The sequence below is a fragment of the Nicotiana tomentosiformis genome, chromosome 9 (assembly GCF_000390325.3).
Source record: "Nicotiana tomentosiformis chromosome 9, ASM39032v3, whole genome shotgun sequence".
NCBI classification, from domain to species: domain Eukaryota; kingdom Viridiplantae; phylum Streptophyta; class Magnoliopsida; order Solanales; family Solanaceae; genus Nicotiana; species Nicotiana tomentosiformis.
The window spans coordinates 23,689,348-23,709,993 of record NC_090820.1 but is presented as its reverse complement, the minus strand read 5'-3'; the positions used below and the strand labels follow the sequence as shown (position 1 = coordinate 23,709,993).

General features: G+C 40.9%; 2 long non-coding RNA genes across 2 annotated transcripts; one reads left to right on the top strand and one right to left on the bottom strand.

Annotated features, from left to right (window-relative positions):
• The first annotated feature begins 1,736 nt into the window (after positions 1–1,736).
• Positions 1,737–14,024, top strand: LOC138899414 (uncharacterized). The gene is made up of 2 exons (XR_011411004.1): positions 1,737–1,839; positions 13,854–14,024. It is a non-coding gene; the product is annotated as an uncharacterized lncRNA (long non-coding RNA).
• On the bottom strand, positions 13,871–14,392 carry LOC108945823 (uncharacterized). Its single transcript, XR_011411003.1, has 2 exons — positions 14,207–14,392; positions 13,871–14,078 (listed from the first exon to the last, which is right to left on the bottom strand). It is a non-coding gene; the product is annotated as an uncharacterized lncRNA (long non-coding RNA).
• Between the last annotated feature and the right edge of the window lie 6,254 nt (positions 14,393–20,646).

The window sequence follows — 20,646 nt, the reverse complement described above, 5'->3', positions numbered from 1 at the left end:
TCAGGCGCTTCTTGGGAGGCAACCCATGTTTCTTTTTCTTGTTTTTTTTCTTCTTCTTTAGATAGGTCTTATTTTGTGCTAACTGGTTTTGAAGTGTGTTGCAGGAATGATTGTGCTTTACAAGGACTTTGCTCAAAAAACATGGCTAAGTGTGAAAAGTGTGCGAACTGCACAATTATTGTGTGGACCACACAATTTTGAATGCCACAGAAGAAAGGGATCTGCGGCCACACAATTCTTGTGCAGACCGCACACCTGGAGATCAAAAAAATTGCAAACTCTCTGAAGTTTGCCTATCAGAGAAATGACCAAAGTGCGGCCGCACAAGGAAATGTGTGGCCCGCACCAAAATCTGCGGCCGCACACTACAAACAAAGGCCTAATTGCGGGGGTTATTTTTAAGGTTTGCGGCGGTTTAAAACCCTCGCAATATGTTATTGCGTCAGTCGCTAAAACCCCCACAATAAGAGTCGCCGCAATCAATTTGCGACAGTTTTTTGCTGACCGCTAGAACTAAGTAGCGGCAGTTACTTCGCGGCGGTTGACCCTCGCAAATCTATAATTTTAATCTTTCTAAAATAATTTTCGATTACGAATTGCGGTGGTTTGAAACCTCTGCAATATAATATTTTAAATTTTTTATTTGCTTATATTTAAAGCTCCTGGCAGTCATAACCATAGATTCATTGAATTCTTTTAATTCATATATTATTGACAAAATCACTAACTAAGCTGTAAATCATAATCAAAGAAACAAAATATTTTAAAGTTAAGAGAAATCGATAACATATCGTAAAACCATAAAATATTGTCATAAAATATCATTAGTCTTTAAAACTAAATTGTCAACATTAAGTAGCATCATTAGACTCAAAAACTAAATTTAAACACAAAACATTCACTCCAACATTCTAACATCCGCTCCAACCACCCAACTATATTGTCAGAATTAATTATCTAAGATAATTTTCAATAAAATCAACGGTTGTCACTAGAATTACTATCACCGCATGATCTTCTTGAGTCCATGGGCGAAAGGGGTCTACTAGCTGCATCACTTGGCTGCATGAAAAGAAAAAGCAAAGTATAAAAATCATGCAAGAATCATACATTGCAACTACTCTAGGTTCTACTAAGTACTGTAAGTAAATAAGTATAACTCTTCAAGTTTCCTTTGTACTTAAAATTCAAATTTAGATCAACATTGCAGTCTTTCTTTTCTTTATTGGATTGAGAAAAGAGATGTTTGTGCATATATACTTTATTGGAGCAGTCAAAAAGTATTGGTAATGTATACAAGTCAGTAAAACCAATAATAACTAGCAACTAATAAACATGACCAAATAAAAGATTAATTTTATATTGCATTCTGCTCCTAATTTTAAGGACAATGCAGTACTCTAGGTTCTACAACAATAGTACTAACCTAAGCCACTCTATCTTTGCAAAAAAACAAATTTAAGTGGAAAAGACTTGAAGAACTTTACTTACTGTTGCAGGAGAAACCGTCGAAGGAGAAGCAAAGAACCCCGCAAACTGTTCTGGTATTGTCCCTTCTTTCATTATCATATATGCCTTGAAAGCATTCATCATTTGATTGTGAGCATTCTACATTTTATTATGGTTCTGTTGGCATTGGGACGAACATGAACCTTCACTACTTGAAGCACTTGTACCACCAAAATGAGGTCTTACTTGTTTAAAATCTCTACTGGGGACAAGTCCTAATCCCAAACACCTCACCATTCCAGAGTGCTCTTTTCCTAGCACCTTACCAATGGCATCATTTGGCAAAATTTGTGACGCGTCCATGGTGCTTTGGCTCAAAGCTAACTCAATGTATAAGGTCGAAATCAGGCATACCTGATTTTGTTGGCACGAGATTTGCCTCGAGGGTAACCTCATATTAGATCGGGCTCGAGCTCGAAGATAGAACATCAAGCCTGAAGATCGAAGTGTTCATTGAGATCGAGGCCAGCAACAATCGAGATCAAGCATGACTAACTTCGAGTAAGGCATAATAACGTAATGGCGAGATATCAATAACCGGTCGAAGATCACGGCGGAAATCCCGGAACATATCAAATCATAGCGGTTATTAGTGCCAATCAGGGGATCTACTTCCGTTATTAGAGTTGTACCTTATTTAGGATTCCTCTATTATATAAAGAGGGATCCCATTCACTTGTAGGGGAGAATATGTTTTTTCATTGATAAGAATATACACACACGCTACCTTCTTTGTTTTACTTATTGTTCATCGTTGTTTGTTCCATTCTCTATTGTTCTTATTAACTAACCTTGAGACTATCTTGAATCGAGGTCAAGGCGTTGTTTGCAGACCGATTTGATTTATTTTATTATCCAATTTATCTATTTAATTCATTTTTTATCAATTGATACTGGTTTAAATCACATATCCTTAAAACCACAATATAAGTTTAATTGTTACTCAATTTTTAGGGTAAACAGTTTGGCGCCCACCGTGGGTCTAAGGATAATAGTGATTGTTCAGTACTGATTCTGGTAAAATACACTATTTTACGCTTGTTCTTGTCAAGTATCTTTGCTTTCAGGTTAAAATATTTCGAACTCACAAAATGCATAAACACACGGTGACAATGGCCTCGGATTCCACGGTGAAAACGAAAATGTGATTGCTCCAGGAGTCGAGGTGCCGTAGGCTAATCTCGGGGGAGCACCGGTTGCCAACCAAGTCGATGTCAGTTCGCACGTTGCTCTAAACGCCGACCTAGGCGCAAATCTCGATGGGAGTGTACGCATAGAAGGCCGTTCTTGTGGCCAAGGAACACAGGGCAGAGGAGACGAAGGAGTCAGTCTCCAAGTGATATTCGAGATGCTTCAGGATCAGCAAGGCACTATTGATCAGTTACAAAATCAACATAGAGCTCCGAATAGAGTTGAGCCAGAAATTACTCGCCGAACTTAGCCAGTACCAGAAAAGTCGAATGGTAACGAATCGGGGACTAATCCTGCGGTAATGAAAATTCTCGAGGAGATCACCAAAAGAATTGAATCACGGGAGAAGAAAATCGAAGCCAACGATAAAAAAGTGGTGACATGCAACTCTCGAGTTGATCAGATACCGGGGGCACCGCCAATCTTGAAAGGGATGGATTCGAAGAAGTTTGTACAAAAGTCGTTTCCTCAAAGTTACATACCCAAATATAATGGGACCACCTGATCCCAACGAGCATGTTACTTCATATACATGCGCAATCAAGGGTAATGATTTAGAAGATGATGAAATCGAATCTGTGCTGTTGAAAAACTTCGGAGAGACCCTTTCAAATGGAGCAATGATTTAGTATCACAACCTACCACCAAATTCCATCGACTCATTTGCCATGTTAGCATATTCTTTCGTAAAGGTCGCAACGAGGAAATCAGACCTTTTCAAGGTAAGACAAAGGGATAATGAAATGCCGAGGAAGTTCGTGTCCCGATTTCAAATGGAACGCATGGAGTTGCCACCGGTCATAGATGATTGGGCTATTCAAGATTTCACCCAAGGGTTGAACGAGCGGAGTTCGATTGCATCATGTCAGTTGAAACAAAATTTGATCGTGTATCCAGCTGTAACTTGGGCAGATGTGCACAATCGATATCAATCAAGATTAGGGTCGAGGACGACCAATTAGGAGCCCCTTCTAGTTTAGTACATCCAAACAGGTCAGTAGTTAAAAACCAAGGGGACATCGACAGGGAGCCAAGGTCGAATAGAGACCGATATCAACCATATACCGTAGATCGAAGGAACAATGGTTCAGGATGCAATTCCACCCAGAACGATCGAAGAAGTGATCGAGGACAGAATTCTCGGGGACTTATGAGCAAAAGTGGTTTTGACAAGTATGCCGATCCCACAGAGGTACCTCGGTTATCGGAATATAACTTTAGCATCGATGCATCGGGCACTGTATCAGCAATCGGAAGGATCAGAGATACTAGGTGGCCCAGACCCACACAAACCGATCCTTCTTAAAGAAACCCAAATTTGATGTGCAAGTATCATGGCACGCATGGTCACAAGACCGAGGATTGCAGGAAATTAAGGGAGGAGGTAGCCCGTCTATTCAATGAGGGCCACCTTCGAGAGTTCCTCAACGATCGAGCCAAGAATCATTTCAGAGAAAGGGACGCCAACAGGAAAAATGAACAGGAGGAACCCCAACATGTCATTCATATGATCGTTGGTGGGGTCGACATTCCACAAGGACCCATATTCAAATGCACTAAGGTATCAATCACTAGGAAAAAATAAACCTGAGATTATGTGCCTGAAGGCACTTTATCATTTAACAACGAAGAAGCAGAAAGCATTTCTCATCCCCACAACGATGCTCTGGTAATTTCTATCTTATTAAATAAAGTTCAAGTTAAGCGTGTTTTAGTGGATCCAGGTAGCTCGATGAATATCATCCGAGCGAGGGTCGTGGAGCAGCTCAGCCTACAAAATCAAATCGTGCCCACAGCTCGGGTCTTAAACGGCTTCAATATGGCCAGTGAAACAACTAAAGAAGAGATTATTCTATCTGTGAACGTGGCTGGAACCATTCAAGATACCAAGTTCCATGTAATCGAGGGCGACATGAGGTACAATGCCCTGGTCGGAAGGCCTTGGATCCACAATATGAGGGCAGTCCCTTCGACTCTCCACCAAATAATGAAATTCCCGACGTCGGACAGTGTAAAAATAGTATACAGGGAGAAACATGTTGCAAAGGAAATGTTTGCGGTCGATGAGGTAACACTGATATCGACATTATCAACCTCGGAAAGGTCGAGCATCAAAGGTAAATAGGAAGTCAAATAGCAATCACAACTACCAGCCTCGACCGAATCGAGGAAGCAGGAGATAGAAGAAGAAGAGGAGGATTTTCTGACCCCTTGAACTTTTATTGTTCCCGAAGATTCTGATGCCACCAAATCAACGGTCGAAGAGCTGAAACAAGTTATATTGACCGAGTACCTCCCCGAGCGAAAGGTATACCTGGGAACAGGATTAACCCCCAAACTCAGGAAAAAGCTTATTCAATTTCTTATTGATAACATAAATTGTTTTACTTGGTCCCATTTAGACATGATAGGGATCCCACCGGAGATAACGACGCATCAGTTAATCCTGGACCCTATGTTCAAACCGGTGAAGCAGAAGAGAAGACCCCAGTCTGAGGTCAAGCACGCATTCATAAAGGACGAGGTAACTAAGCTTCTCAAAATAGGGTCCATTTGGGAGGTGAAATATCCTGAATGGTTAGCCAATGTAGTTGTAGTCCCTAAAAAAGTAAACAAACTTAGAATGCGTCTAGATTATAAGGATTTAAACAAGGCGTGCCCCAAAGATTCTGTTCCACTACCTAACATCGATCGCATGATCGATGCCATGGCCGGCCACGAGATCCTTACTTTTCTCGATGCCTATTCCGGGTACAAACAAATCCAAATGAACCTGGAGGACAGAGAAAAGACTTTATTTATCACAAGTATGGAACATATTGTTATAATGTAATGCCCTTCGGGCTAAAAAATGCAGGAGCTACTTACCAATGCCTAGTAAATAAAATGTTCGAAGAACAAATAGGTAAATCAATGGAAGTTTATATTGATGACATGCTAGTTAAGTCCTTACATGCAGAGGACCATTTGGCTCATTTGCAGGAAACGTTTGAGGTTTAAAGGAAATACAACATGAAGCTCAACCCCGAGAAATGTGCTTTCGAGGTCGGTCCGGGCAAGTTCCTTGGCTTCATGGTATCGAATCGGGGGATCCAGATCAACCCCGATAAAATCAAGGCCATCAAATACATCACCGTTGTGGATAGTGTAAAAGCCATGCAGAGGATAACTGGACGGATAGCTGTCTTAGGCCGATTCATTTTGAGGTCGTCGGATCGAAGCCACAAATTTTTCTCTCTACTAAAAAAGAAGAACAATTTTTCCTGGACCCCGGAATGCCAACAGGCGTTAGAGGAATTGAAGCGATACCTATCAAGCCCACCACTGCTTCACACTCCAAAGGCAGATGAGAAACGTTATTTGTACTTGGCAGTATCGGAAATCGCTGTAAGTGGTGTCCTAGTTCGAGAAGAGCAAGGTATGCAATTTCCCGTTTATTAAGTAAGTCGAACCTTAGGAGAAGCAAAAACTAGATATCCACACTTGGAAAAATAGGCACTTGCACTGATAAGCGCCTCTAGAAAGTTAAGACCATACTTTCAATGTCACCCCATATGCATATTAACCACTTACCCACTTCGTAATATTTTGCACAAGCCCAAACTATCAGGCGGATTGGCCAAATGGGCCGTCGAACTCAGTGGGTACGATATTGAATATTAACCCCGGACGGCCATCAAGTCTCAAATTTTAGCGGACTTCGTGGCCGATTTCATGCCAACCCTCGTACCCGAAGTTGAAAAGGAACTCTTGTTAAAATCGATTACATCTTTGGGGGTATGGACCCTCTTCATAAACGGTGCTTCGAATGTGAAGGGGTTCGGGCTAGGCATCGGTTTGAAGCCACCCACAGGTAGCACGATTAGGCAATCTATCAAAACTTCTAGGTTGACTAACAAAGAGGCCGAGTACGAGGCCATGATTGCTGGTCTCGAGCTAGATAAAAGCTTGGGAGCAGAAGTCATTGAAGCCAAGTGTGTCTCTTTACTGGTGGTGAACTAAGTAAACAAAACCTTCGAAGTCCGAGAGGATAGAATGCAAAGGTATTTGGACAAACCGCAAGTAACTTTGCACCGTTTCAAGGAATGGACATTGCAGCATGTACCTCGAGAACAAAACAATGAGGCTGATGCACTTGCAAATTTGGGGTCATCGGTCGAGGAAGATGAGATCATCTCGGGGACTGTCGTTCAACTCTCGAGATCCGTGGTCAAGGAAGGTCATGCTGAGATAAACTCTACAAGCTTAACCTGGGATTGGACGAATAAATATATTGAATACTTGAAGAACGGAAAGCTCTCATCGGACCCTAAAGAGTCGAGGGCCCTACAAACCAAAGTTGCTCGATTCACATTGGCTAAAGATGGAACATTATACAGAAGGACATTCGATGGATCATTGGCAGTATGCTTAGGAACAGGAAACACCATTTATGTTCTATGAAAGGTCCATGAAGGCACTTATGGGAACCACTCCGGTGCCGAATCACTGATTCACAAAATCATTAGAGCAGGATACTACTGGGATAGCATTGAAAAAGACACTAAGGAGTTTGTTCGAAAATGTGATAAATGTCAAAGGTTTGCACCGATGATCCATCAGCCCGGAGAACAACTTCATTCAGTCCTATCCCCACGGCCATTCATGAAATGGGGAATGGATATCGTCGGCCCTCTGTCATCGGCCCCAGGTAAAGCTAAGTTCATTTTATTTATGACTGACTATTTCTCTAAATGGGTTGAAGCACAGGCGTTCAAAAAAGTAAGAGAGAAAGAGGTTATAGACTACATCTGGGATCACATCGTATGTTGATTTGGGATACCCGAAATAGTGTGCGATAATGGAAAATAATTTATCGGCAGCAAAGTAAAAAATTCCTCGAAGACCACAAAATAAAAAGAATATTATCAATGCCGTATCACCCTAGTGGGAACGAATAGGCCGAATTGACGAACAAGACTATCATTCAAAACCTAAAGAAAAGGTTAAACGATGCTAAGGGGAAATGGAAAGAAATTCTACCCGAAGTCCTTTGGGCATATCAAACAACATCAAAGTCCAGTACGGGGGCAACCCCGTTCTCCTTAGTATATGGCTCCGAAGCCTTGATTCCAGTCGAAGTCGGGGAACCCAGTGCCAGGTTTCGACATACAACAGAAGAGTCAAATCACGAGGCTATAAATACTAGCCTCGAATTATTGGATGAAAAACGAGAAGCCGCACCCGTTCGAATGACCGCACAAAAGCAACGAATCGAAAGATACTACAATAGGAGAACCAACCTTTGCCACTTCAGAGTCAGGGACTTAGTCCTGAAGAATGTCACCATCAACACTCGAGATCCTAATGAAGGAAAGCTCGGCCCAATTTGGGAGGAACCCTACCAAGTTCTCGACATTGTCAGAAAGGGATCTTATAAGCTCGGCACGATGGACGGCAAACAACTGCCAAATAATTGGAAAATATCGCTTCTCAAACGGTATTATTGCTAAGGTATGACTTTACCCCCTTTTTCATTTATATATTCAACACTAACTCACTGCAGGTGTTCGATCGAAGACATCGAGACCTCAGGTTTTAAAGCACGCGTTGCACTCTTTTTCCCTTAGATTGATTTTTGTCCCAAGTGGGTTTTTCGGCGAGGATTTTAACGAGTCAACAATTATGTGCTACCTGAGGACAATTCAACAGTATCAAAGGCTTCTTTATAGTCAACCTCGAATACTGGGGGGGCATCACCCTCGGATGTTACACTTTCAAGGAAAATACTCCGTGTCAAAGGGTCTCGATAGACAAACTTTGTAATGGGCCAAACGGTCGAATGAACCGTGTCCGTATAGATTAATCGAGCCCCGATGGCAAAACATGTATGCATGTATAAATTATACAAAGAAGCATTCTTTCTATATCAAACATCTTGTGTCTCAAAGAAAATCTTCTACTATACAAGCTCCATACTTATGATTTTGTGAGAAATGGCTCAAGGGACAAGTGCAAATATACCTCGTGCACTCGGGGATTGCCGTCGACCATCGACGTATTCCAGTAATCTAAACTCAAATTCATAAGACCTCAAAGAGGCACCCCTCGTTCTATAGGCCTAGGCCATCATTCTCAGGGACTAACACTTCAAACAAGTTCGAAGTGTTATTGGGAAGTAAGCCCAAGAGGCATACCCAAAGGCTTCGGCCAAATTAAGGCGGCTCGGAGACGTCCAAATCCCGCAATAAAAATAGGCCTTCGAATTCTTTAAAAAATTGATTAAAATAGGCTACCCTCGGCAAGTAATCAAAAGGGCTTCGATAAAATCAGCTCTCGAAAAACCTTAAGAGGTATCAAATTATCTTAACACAAACGTACTCAGGCACAAAAATAAAGGGGTTTCAATCGACATCGAACCCTCAAAAAACACAATGGGTAAAGAATACGTGTTAAGGCATAAAGAAATTTTTTACTAAGTCTTCTAAGCCGAAAAAGGGAAAAAATAGCCATCTTTAAGAGACATATTGGCCCAATCTAAAGAGCCTAAGGGCCAATATACTTAGAGTTCGAGATTTTGTTCTCACAAAATTCGGATCTAAAGGTTCCACTATTCCGAGCTCACATAAAACTGCCTTGAATATAGCTCGAGGAATCATCATTATTTGAAATAAAACCTTAAGGAGTCTGTTACTGTGAGTTCGAAACATACTCAGCTATAAAAACAGTACAATTACGGCTTCAATCAAGCCATCCGAAATCAAAATCTCGAACATATTGTTGGGCTCGGGGACTCGCCCTTGTTTAACTAAAAAACCTAAGGGTTTGTTCTACTCTGAGTTCGAGCTATTGCTCACTCGATTACAGAGGCTACAACAACCCGATTGCCACAAAGTTTTCACAAGGCCTGCAAAACAGAATTTAGCATAAATCAGAAATCGGAGGCGAAACGGAAAGAAAAGGAGTCTTTCATATATGCAAAGTATTTACAAAGACCACACAGGATCTTACACAAAAAACAAAAGGAGACAAAAATTCTAAGTGCCTAGTCCGCCTCGGGAGTCGCATCTTCGAGAGCTTCATCTTCATCTCCTATGCTCTTGGATCCACTCGTAGAGTCTTCATCATTGGAAAGCAAAGCTCCGGTCTCGTCCTCCAAAATCTTCGCACTCTCGATATCAGTCGTGAAGTCGAAGCCACGAGCATGCACCTCCTCAAGAGTCTCTCTTCAAGACTAGTGCCTAGCATGCTCGGCAACATGGGACAATCTAACCTTAGCAATGTCAGATATTTCCTTTGCCCGTGTGTTAGAGGCTTCAGTGTCGGTTCGATAGGAGGCCACGAGCGCCTATGCCTCGGATGTGGCCCTTGCAAGCTTAGTGGCCAACCGAGTCTCGAGCTCTTCAACCTTCTAGGCTCGAGTTAAGTTCTCCCCCTTCACACCTTAGAGTGTATGCCCAACCAAAGACAGTTAGGCCCGAACCGCATCTTTCTCCGAGGCGAGATGGTCAATGTTATGCTTCCACCCCAAAGTCTCTGCCTCTTTCATCTTGGCCTCCTCACGAAGCTGCTCAACCAATTCGGCCTTCTGCTGAACCTGCAGGATCAAAGTGTTAGTCACCAATATCAAGTTAATATATAACAAGCTCCCAAAAATTTACATTACCCGTTCAATGAGCTTGGTCTGATCTTGATGAGCTCTTGTCAGCTCCGCTCGAATGCTCATGATCTACTCTTCTTTTTGCACATAGAGGAGTTTGAGGGCGTCTCTCTCCTCCGTAAGCTTTTTGAGATCAGCCTCACATCGGTCCAGCTCAGCTTGGTATTTGGAGGACATTTCTCGATGGAGCGTCGTAGCCTGTATAGAAAGAAAGAAAATCAGACTTAGAGAAATAAGAATAAACGCAAGCATGGTAACATGGGCTAAATCTCACTTGGTTCAGAAGCCGCTGAGCCTTATAAAAAATGAGTGATGCATCCAGGTCGGGAACATCATCGACCCCCGCGAAGCAGCCGCGAAATATATCAACCCCTTCGGGGGCCGTCCCCACATTGGGGGTCCCCATTGACCGGGCATCCCAAAACTGCCCCTCATAAAATGTGGGCTGGGCAGCGAATCATCAATGTTAATTTTCCCGAGCGAGTCACTCGGGTCATTCTCTTCTCTTTGAAGGGCCTCAGAAATAGACCCTTCGGGCACATCCGCCAGTTGCTCATCACAGCAGGATGCATCATCAACACCCGATGACTTGGGAACTCTGCTCGGACCTTCCTCCGAGATCACCTTGGTCTGCGGCTGAACCTCCTCGACCGTATTTCACAGGAAAGCATCAAACACGGACAGGGGAACTTACCATGATTTTTGGCCTCCCATTGACCCTTGGCCAAATCGCGCCACGAGCGCTCAGCATACGAAAAGGTTGAAACCAGTTGTCAAACCCAACCTGCAAGGTCCGAGACTGCACCAGGAAACCAGGGGGAGCTGCACCATAAAGAAGAATATATATGAGAAGAGGTAAAGGAAACATAACAAGTAATCAAACATTATCGGTGAGGTTCTACTTACGCTTCATGTTCCATTCTTCGGGGAATGGCATCTTCTCGATGGGGATTAAGTCGGAGGTCCTGACTCGGACAAACCGGCCAATTCATCCTCGGTCCTTGTCTTAGTCTATGCTCGAGAACAGCACCTTCGTGGCCCGACACTCAAGCCTTATCAGTCCGCCCCGTTAAAGACGGGGGCTGTATAGCCTAATGAGATGATCGAGAGTGAAAGACATCCCCTCGACCTTGCTCGAGAAGAATCTAAGCAAAATGACAATGCGCCAAAAAGAGGGGTAGATCTGGCCTAGGTTTACTCGGTATTGGCGGCAGAAGCCGATTATGATAGGATCGATGGAACCCAGTGTGAAAGGGTAAGTATACACACTTAAGAACCCTTTCACATGAGTGGTGATGTCCTCCTCGGGGGTAGGAATCACCACCTCTTTATTCTCCCAGTGGCATTCTTTTTTCACCTGCTCGAGATCGCCTTTGGATATCGAAAAGATATATCTAGACATGGGCTCGCATTGGCCAGGAACCGAAGAGGGTTTTTCGACGTTAAAGTCGGAAGTTAGTTCACATGGCCCGGGGATGCACTCTTTGATATGTGGATCCACCGGTGTTTTGTCACCGGCCAGCCACGATGGGGAGGCCTTTTCTTCTTGAGGAACGATCTTTGATGTTTTTGTCATTTCTATATGAGGTTTAAGGAAGAAGAAGGCAGAATTTGGGTTTTAATAAGAGATTGGCAAACGGAAACCGACAAAGTTGATGAACTTGAAGAAAATAGAAGATCTTTTGAAGATTAGAAGAAGTTTGAAAGTAAAGTTTGAGAAGATTATGAAGGTGGTCTATTTATAATACCCAGTTTGATTATTTGAAAGCTTTGGTGGCCGGCCATCAACTGCCGTTAATTAATGACCTTGGAAATTGTGTAGAAGCGATGCTACAATCGCTTATGTCGCTTACTTCACCATGTTGTCGTCTTAATTGATCGAGGTATTAAATCGAAGTCTCAAATTCGTTTTTTCTCGTTACACTCCAAAAATGAGGGGACTATCTGTATACAGTCAAAATCGGACATACTCGATTTCGTTGGCAGGGGAGTTGCCTCGAGGGTAACCTCATAATAGATCTGGCTAGAGCTCAAAGATAGAACATCAAGTCTGGAGATCGAACTGTTCATTGAGATCGAGGCCAACAACAATCAAGATCAAGCATGACTGACTTCGATTAAGGCGTAATAACGGAATGGCGAGATATCAGTAATCGATCAAAGATCACGGCGGAAATTTCGGAATAGATCAAATCAAAGCGGTTATTAGTGCCAATAATGGGATCTACTTCCATTATTAGAGTTGTACCTTATTTAGAATTCCTCTATTATATAAAAAGGGATCCCATTCACTTGTAGGGGAGAATATTTTTTTTCATTGATACGAATATACACACACGCTACCTTCTTTGTTTTGCTTACTGTTCATTGATGTTTGTTCCATCCTCTACTGTTCTTACTAACTAACCTCGAGACTATCTCGAATCGAGGTCAAGGCGTTGTTTGCAGACCGATTTGATTTATTTTATTATCCAATTTATCTATTTAATTCGTTATTTATCAATTGGTACTGGTTTAAATCACATATCCTTAAAACCATAAAATAAGTTTAATTATTACTTAATTTTTAGGGTAAACACTTAATTTCTTCCTACACATACAAAACTCATTGTTACAATTAAACCAATAGGAATGCATTTGTCTAGGAATGCATTTCTTTCTCGTAATATTTTGATGTTCTACAGAATTAAAAAAGAAAAAGCTACTCCCACTTAAATAGTCCTTGACTGATGATATGCCAACTGATTCTTGAGAAATTGTTTTAGTACATTTTTAGTTTGGGTCCAATTTGTGAAGCATGAAATTTGCAAAGAGACATTTCTTGGCTCCCTTTTCCTTAAACTTGTTTGAGTAAGTTGGCAGTTAGAGTTCAAATTGATAGTTGACGAACAATGAGAATCACCATGAGCAAGAATGGAAAAGCAGGGTACTGAATTTCCTATGACTGATATGAAATAGAAGAAGTGATATAGGAAATGGACAGAGTTAGCTAATTCACTTGTTTAGGGTGATGACAAGTCACTATAAGACATGAAATAAGTCTTTCAATACATTTGTGATCTCAAATGATAAGATTTTTAGATACAAAGACCAGTATTAACCTGCTTCAATTATCTACCTTACTCCTTATTCCTCGCGATTTCTTTCTTGAGATGAGCGAAGAATTCACAGAAACTTACACATATTTCTTTTGCTTCTTCATTAACATATACTCCATCTTGATTCTTATGAGTAGCAATGTATACTTATGCTTGTCCAGATCTTTGTCCAGTCTGAGCCATCTATAAATAAAAAATCAAATCAGAATTATTTAATACATAGAATTAATTACATAGTAAGTTAATTTACTCACCATTTCAGCCCTTCTCGTAGTGTTGGCTTTGGAGCCACCTGTGTGTGGAATCGTCTATTTTTTTTTTTTTTCGATATTTCTTTTACGCATTTCCTTATTAAAATATACTTGAAAGTATATAAGAACAAATAAAAATATAATTACGATGACTAGTAGAAGCAGTTACTTAAGTACCTTTGTTGAATCTTTATACTGGTAATCAACAAAAGAAATCTATTGATCCCGCGGAATTCCATCCGGCACATTATCAGTAATCTCAGCTCTACTTTTAAGTGGGTCTTCAGATGCACTCCACAAGTTAAGCTTATTTGCAACCCATTTCTTTCCAATAGATTTATAAACATGTTTCCGCACAACTGACGCAGTTATCTTAAAGAAGAACTTGGACTTCAAGAATAAAATATTTGTTAGCATATCTATTACATGCAAATATAAAGTTCAAAAGCAAAATAGAGATATAGTTGACCTTCTCCAAAATAAATAGTGATATAGTTGTAAGAATATAGAGCTTATACCTTTATAATTTGATCGAAGACGCGGTTGAAGTATGACATAGGTAAACTTGACCATTTCTCATAATGGATTGGAAATAAAGCGCAGCCACACCCTAAAATTCCACAAAAGCCTAAAAGTAGGTTGTGCGCATCTCCAAATGGTTCATCCAAGTAATCAAAATCAACCATAATACGTTCTTCACACGTCAAATTAGATTAGTGTGCGACAATGTCACCTATAAGATTTTATGAGGAAGAAAATGAGTAGCCTATTAGAATATGTGAATAGAACAGAAAATGAAAAAATTAATGAATTCTAACAAAGAACATACATAACCAAATATCTTATGAAAAGATTATTGTAAATTTCATTAAGTACTCGCAGATTTGAGATAGAGAAATAAAGTAAATAAATTTGCAATTCTTCTATCTATTTTAGTCTCTTTATTCTTCTAATTTGTTTTAGACGATTTTAGGTTACGAAATAGAGTAAATTTCAACAGCGAGGGGAGAGGCGAGAATATACAATAGAGTAAACAAGCAGACTCGATTGCTTGAATTGAGAGAGAAACTCAAATTCTTAGAAACCATTTTGGTAACTCTTATATGATGTAAAATAAGTATATTCTCCAACATATTCTCACACATTAACATGGCTTAGGATCCGCAGGGGTGTCAACTAACCATGGAATGAAAGATTTTTTACCTTTTTTTATGCCCCTCTTTTTCAAGTCCTTTTTTGCTTTTGTTTTTAAGGACTTACAATTTTCAAATGCCGAAATAATTCAATGGGTTTAGTGTGGGTCAGCAGTAGAAGGAAAAAAGTTCAACGAGCAGAGAGTAGAATTGATAGGTTCAACTGGAAGGAAAAACCAAAGTGATAAAATAAGTGAAAAGAAAACAATTGGGAAAGACAATTTACTAAATTTTTGCTCTAATACCAAACCTTAGAATCACCATACACCTGTATAAATCCTCATACAACATGGTGCAGAACAGTTATATTTCCTACTAATTCAACAAAAAAATTTCAAATAAATAGAGAAAACCCAAATCTAACAGAAAGTGCCCAAAACAGCAGCAAAAACAAAATTAATGCCACATGCAATTGAAAAATACACAAAAATTACAAATTTTACAAACCCAAAAATGGGGAAGATAAAAGACTCATATGTAGAAATAACATTACACAAATCCAAAAATAAGGTAGAAGAACTTACTATAATTAAAGATACATGTCGATTGCTATGCCAGAGCGAGTGATAGAGATGCATATGCCACGGCTATAGGGAAAGAAAGTGAGGAAAATCGAAGAAAAAAGATTGGAAAATGAGGATTGAGTTCAAATCTTATAAACAGAATGAGAAATTCACACAAAACTTTTGATTTTAAGAAAATTAAAGTAGAAAGAAGCATAAAATTTCAGTTAATCTCTCAAAATTGAGACCATTACCTTGAGTTGTGGAAAAATGTTAGTGAGAAGTGGCGGAGTTTTTGAAGTTTTATTATATTTGTATTTTGTTCAGCCAAAAAAATGAGCAAAGCAAAAAAAAGTGTGGGAAATATTAGCGCTAATTTCTTTTCAAGACGTCGTAGGTTTTGAGCCGCCGCTATTTGTTTATATTGTGTCGGTTAACTAAATCCCTGCTATTTAATAAAATTTGCGGGGGTTGGAACTAACCCCCGCTATTAAATCGCCGCAATTTAAGCCTTTTTTTGTAGTGGCACTCAAAAATGTGCGGACCGCAGATCAACAAAGGGTAAATGTGTAACAAGTAAAGGAGCACGGACCGCACATGAAATTGTGCTGCCGCACTCATCTCTTGAACTCTTGCCCTAACCGGTCAACTATAACTAGTAGCCTTCTCACTACTGTTGAGACTTTATGAACTCTGAACAATTAACACAAGGCAAACACAGTGCACTCAACGGATTCACGCATCTAACACTCACTTCATCATCTTTGATTCTTCCTTAGCATCACTACATTACTGGTATGTTCAATTCATCTTTAAATTTTTTAATTTTCTTAATTTTGCTCATAATTAGTTTAGTTATTTGTAGGCCTAATGTCAAATTCATCATCATATGAGCTTAAATTTGTGTGGGTAACTTCCTATTTGCTATTTGGCAGATGGATAAACTGTATATCATGTCTAAATTGCTACTACCATATCTAAATTGTGCGTGAATTAGAAACACTAAGTTTACTGCCGATTGTTTTTGAATTGTGCGGTCGTACAAGGAATTGTGCGGTCCGCAGATCAGTAGGCTAGGGCATATGGTGTAAAATGATTGTGCGGACCGCACTTGAAATTGTGCGATCCGCAAAAATTGAACCGCAGCCGCAGAAAAGTGTGTGCGACCGCAGATCAAGCAATTCTCTGTCTTCAGAGAGTTGTCATTTTTGAAGTTTCAATGTGCGGCTGCACCCAAAATTGTGCGGACCGCACTTCAGATGTACGTCCGCACTTAAAATTGTGCGGAGAGCAGAATCATCACGGTGGCCGCAGTTTCAAATTGTGTGGTCCGTACAACCCCATCTGCGGCCGCACTAAAAAATGTGCGGTCCGCACTTCCACAACCTACAACATGTTTTGTTCTGCAAATTTTCTACTTACCTGCACTTAACTAGAACTGACTCTTACTGCTATTTTTTGCAGAATATGGTTAGATCACGTGGTCGTAGTGATACATCAAAGGGGAGGGGTAACCTTCCAGAGGCAGAGGCAAAAGCACCTTACCCCTCGCCCTCCAAAAAGTGATCAGTAAAAAGGCAACGGCGGAGCTACAGCCCTCCGAATCAAATTCATATGTCCCGTTTAGAGAAGCATCGGAGGGCGACTCAATGCAAAGGCAGTCTGCTGTGCAATCACAGCCACAGCTGCCCCTAGATAGATACTGACTGAGAAATGAGCCTACTTCTTCTGAGAGTACTTCTGAGGGGTCGAAAGAAAACAGCCAAGCTTCGGAGCCTTCATCTACACATGCTCCCGACACACCAGCTTCTACAATGGAAGTGGATGAGATCCCGGATGATGGCTGGGGGGGGGATACTAGAGTTGCAGGCCTGGAGAGGTCAAAGAAGAAGGAAGTTTGGGAAGATAGGTTTGTGAGCCTGACTGCATTAAACAAATTCTGAGAGTGGTGGCCGCAGAGATCGCTCACTCTTGAGCGGCAATTTGTGTTGAAAGATCTAGATAAATACAACCCAAATGTGTTAAGATAATTTCGGAAAAGAAAAGGGTGGAAATGGTTCACTCAAAGTGTAGTGGATGCCAAAGAGCACTTGATCCGGGAATTTTATGCCAACGTAGTACACATCAAGAAGGGGACTAAAGTAGCGAAAGTGAGGAACTTGAAAGTTAGGTTTGACAAAACCACGCTGAACACATACCTAAGGTTGGAAGATGTGGAGCCAGTGCAAATTTGGAAAAGCTGGCAGTGGGCGATGCAGGTCGCCCATGGCTAGCTGAGCTTCTGGCAGCTCCGGGACCACCACTATCACGTATTACAGCAGGAATTCCAATTCAGTGGAACACCCTGAATTTTGAGGCAAAGGGATGGCAGACGTTTGTGTGTAGCAGAATAGACCCATGCCGGAATGAAACAAATCTACCAATCCCGCGAGCAGTGCTAGTCGCCTCGATTATGGCCGGGTACCCAATCAATGTGGGTGTCGTGATGTCGGTCAACATGTCCTTGGTTCTCAGGCAAGGTGACACCTCCTACCCATATCCTAACACTATCACTGAGTACCTCACATATGCGAGGGTGGAACTAAGGGATTTTGACACCAAGGTGAAGGCGAAGAAGCCTTTCTCGTGGTATTCGTTGATGGATGGTGGAAACCCAAAGAAGAAGGGTCAGTCCTCTACTACTGCAGGCCAGTCTGATGAGCCTGCTGAGGTAGATGCTAGGACAGTTGACATGCCATCTACTTCAGTAGATCCTTCTGATAGTGCAGCAGCTATTCCTCTACCTTTTTCTTCAGGTCCTTCAGCATCAGTGCCTTCCACATCGGTTTTAAAGCCGGTGCCCATGCCCGCTCATCCACTATCTGCGATGCGAGTCTCTCAAACACTGGCGAGCCCCAATAACTGGATGTAGACAGCCACTACAAAGCTGACTGGCATATCCAGTGCTGTTGCAGCACAGTCATCCATCTTGGCACCCTAGATTCCTTCGACAGTGGAGGACACATTGAAGAAGATCTTGGAGAACAAGACCACCATCATGAACACCCTGGTAGCACATGGCATAGTGATTGAGGAGCTCGGGAAGCAGGTAAAGAAAATAAATAAATCCCAGGTGTCCAAGAAATCAGTTGACAGACTGATGAGAGAGGTGACTAAGATAGCAGCAGCTGGTGACCTTCCATTTGACATACTTATGGGGACAGACCCAACAACACCAGTAGATCCAGTCGCACCATCAGCACCAACTAGCCAGTCTGAGGAGCCAGACATGGCTGCCTACACTGCTGAGGCGGTGCGCCAGATATTTACCAACCCAGTTACTCCCAGAGCTGGGGATGATGAGATCAGTTAGAGGAGACTGAGGGCGGTGACGCTGCTATGGACACAGAAATGTCCAAGACCACATAGGGAGTCCTCTTTACTCTTACCTTTCCTTATTCTTATTTTGTTAAGCATTGGGGACAATGCTTATTTTAATTCAGGGGGTGGAGTTTATTTGATATTTGGATATTTGACATTTGGTTTGTAATAACTGATAATATTTTCCTGTTTCCTTTTATTTTTGTTTATATTCTTTCCTCTTTCTCTATTGATATATATATTCTTTCCTCTTTCTTTATTGATGTATATATTCTATATTTTCCCCTCTCAGTATGTACATTCATTTATGTCTTTAGTAGCTTTCTTTGTAGCTTCTTTATTTTATTTTCTTATTAGTCTATGTTTAATTTTGTAGCTTCTTTTTATGTTTTTAGTAGTTAATAAGCCTTTGGTTTTCTTAATGCCACGGTGCTTTCCAAAGGTAGTTTTTGTGTGAATCAGGTGATTCTTCCCAACGATGGATGGCGTGATAACCTTATTAAGGGATTGAGTCTGTTTTTTATGTTTAGGTAAAAATAGTAGTAGTAATGAATAAAAGAGTCAAACATGCTTCACTTGGTACCAGCACACTTAACTACGTGTTTATGGTTAAAAACAGGTTTCTCGGGAAAGAAGTAGCTCTAATTAGCGACCTTGTAACTCTTGTGTTGACTTAGGCAATCATCGAATGGTTTAGTCGAGCCATAGTAATTTTTAATCTTGAATATAGTCGTTATGGGCCCTCGACTGTATCCTTTTTTAACATTCCAGCTGCGTGAGAGGTGAGATGATTTTGTTGTAAGTCCAAGTACCCATGCAAATGGTCTAAAACTTTCCCCGAATGTGTTTCTAGGCGACATTTTAAGTTTTGCTTGGCTTGAGAAGTGATTGTAGGCTCTCCTTGACCCGCTTGAAATTTTTCATGACCCACCAAAATTGTTATCCCTAGTCAACCCATTTGAGCCTAAAACCTTTCTCATTTGCTAACTATGTTAAAAGACTTTACCCGTTATGTAGTGACCCTCTCTTGGCACCCGAGCTTTCTTTAACACTCTTGAGAAAAAATTGGTTAAAACATATATTTGGGGGAGAGACGAGGAGTTTGACAAAGGCATCGAGGCAGAAAAAGAGAAAAGAAATGGAAAAAAAAAGAGGGAAGGCAAGAAAAAGAAAGAAGAACAAAAAGAAAAGATGCAAAAAGAAAGTGAATAAGTTGAAAAATTGAAGGGATTTCAAAGAATGGTAATGATTCAAAGCATGGAGAAAACAAAAAAGGAGAAGATGAATAACATGACCAAGAAAGAGTGATGCTAAGTCTCTCTAACCCCCCCATGGGAAAGAAAATGCCTCTTCAAAGTGGCATAACATGAGCCGATAAGAGAAAATAGAGTGCTTAAGGAAAGACGAACCCGTTCTATCCTAGTATGTCCAACCTTAGTCCAAAAGCCTTCATTACATTCCCAAAAAGCCCTACCTGATTTCAAGCCGAGTGAGCTTACATTAGTGGTGATTTACATGAGGGGCAAACCTATGGTACTTAAAGTCGTACTTGCGACATTCTTTTGAGAGAGATGAGCGAACCTTTCACAAAATATTAAATTGAGTGCTACATTCATAAGTGAGGTGCAAACGGAGTGTAGAAGAGTAGGAGTTTGGGATCCACAATGACCTACATGAAAGAGCGACCTTCCTTGATGAATAAAGTCAACTCTTGATGCTCAAGTGTTATATTAGAACTATTTGTGCTTAAAACTTCAAATCATTGCCTTGTTGATAATTCATAAGTGTTGTGGGTAATTGTTGGTCCCAATTGATGTGTGTTTGATACACCTTAGATTAGCTGAAATAGCTCTTATCTTGTGGAGGTGGGAATTATCTTATTTTCTTGAGGACAAGCAAAAG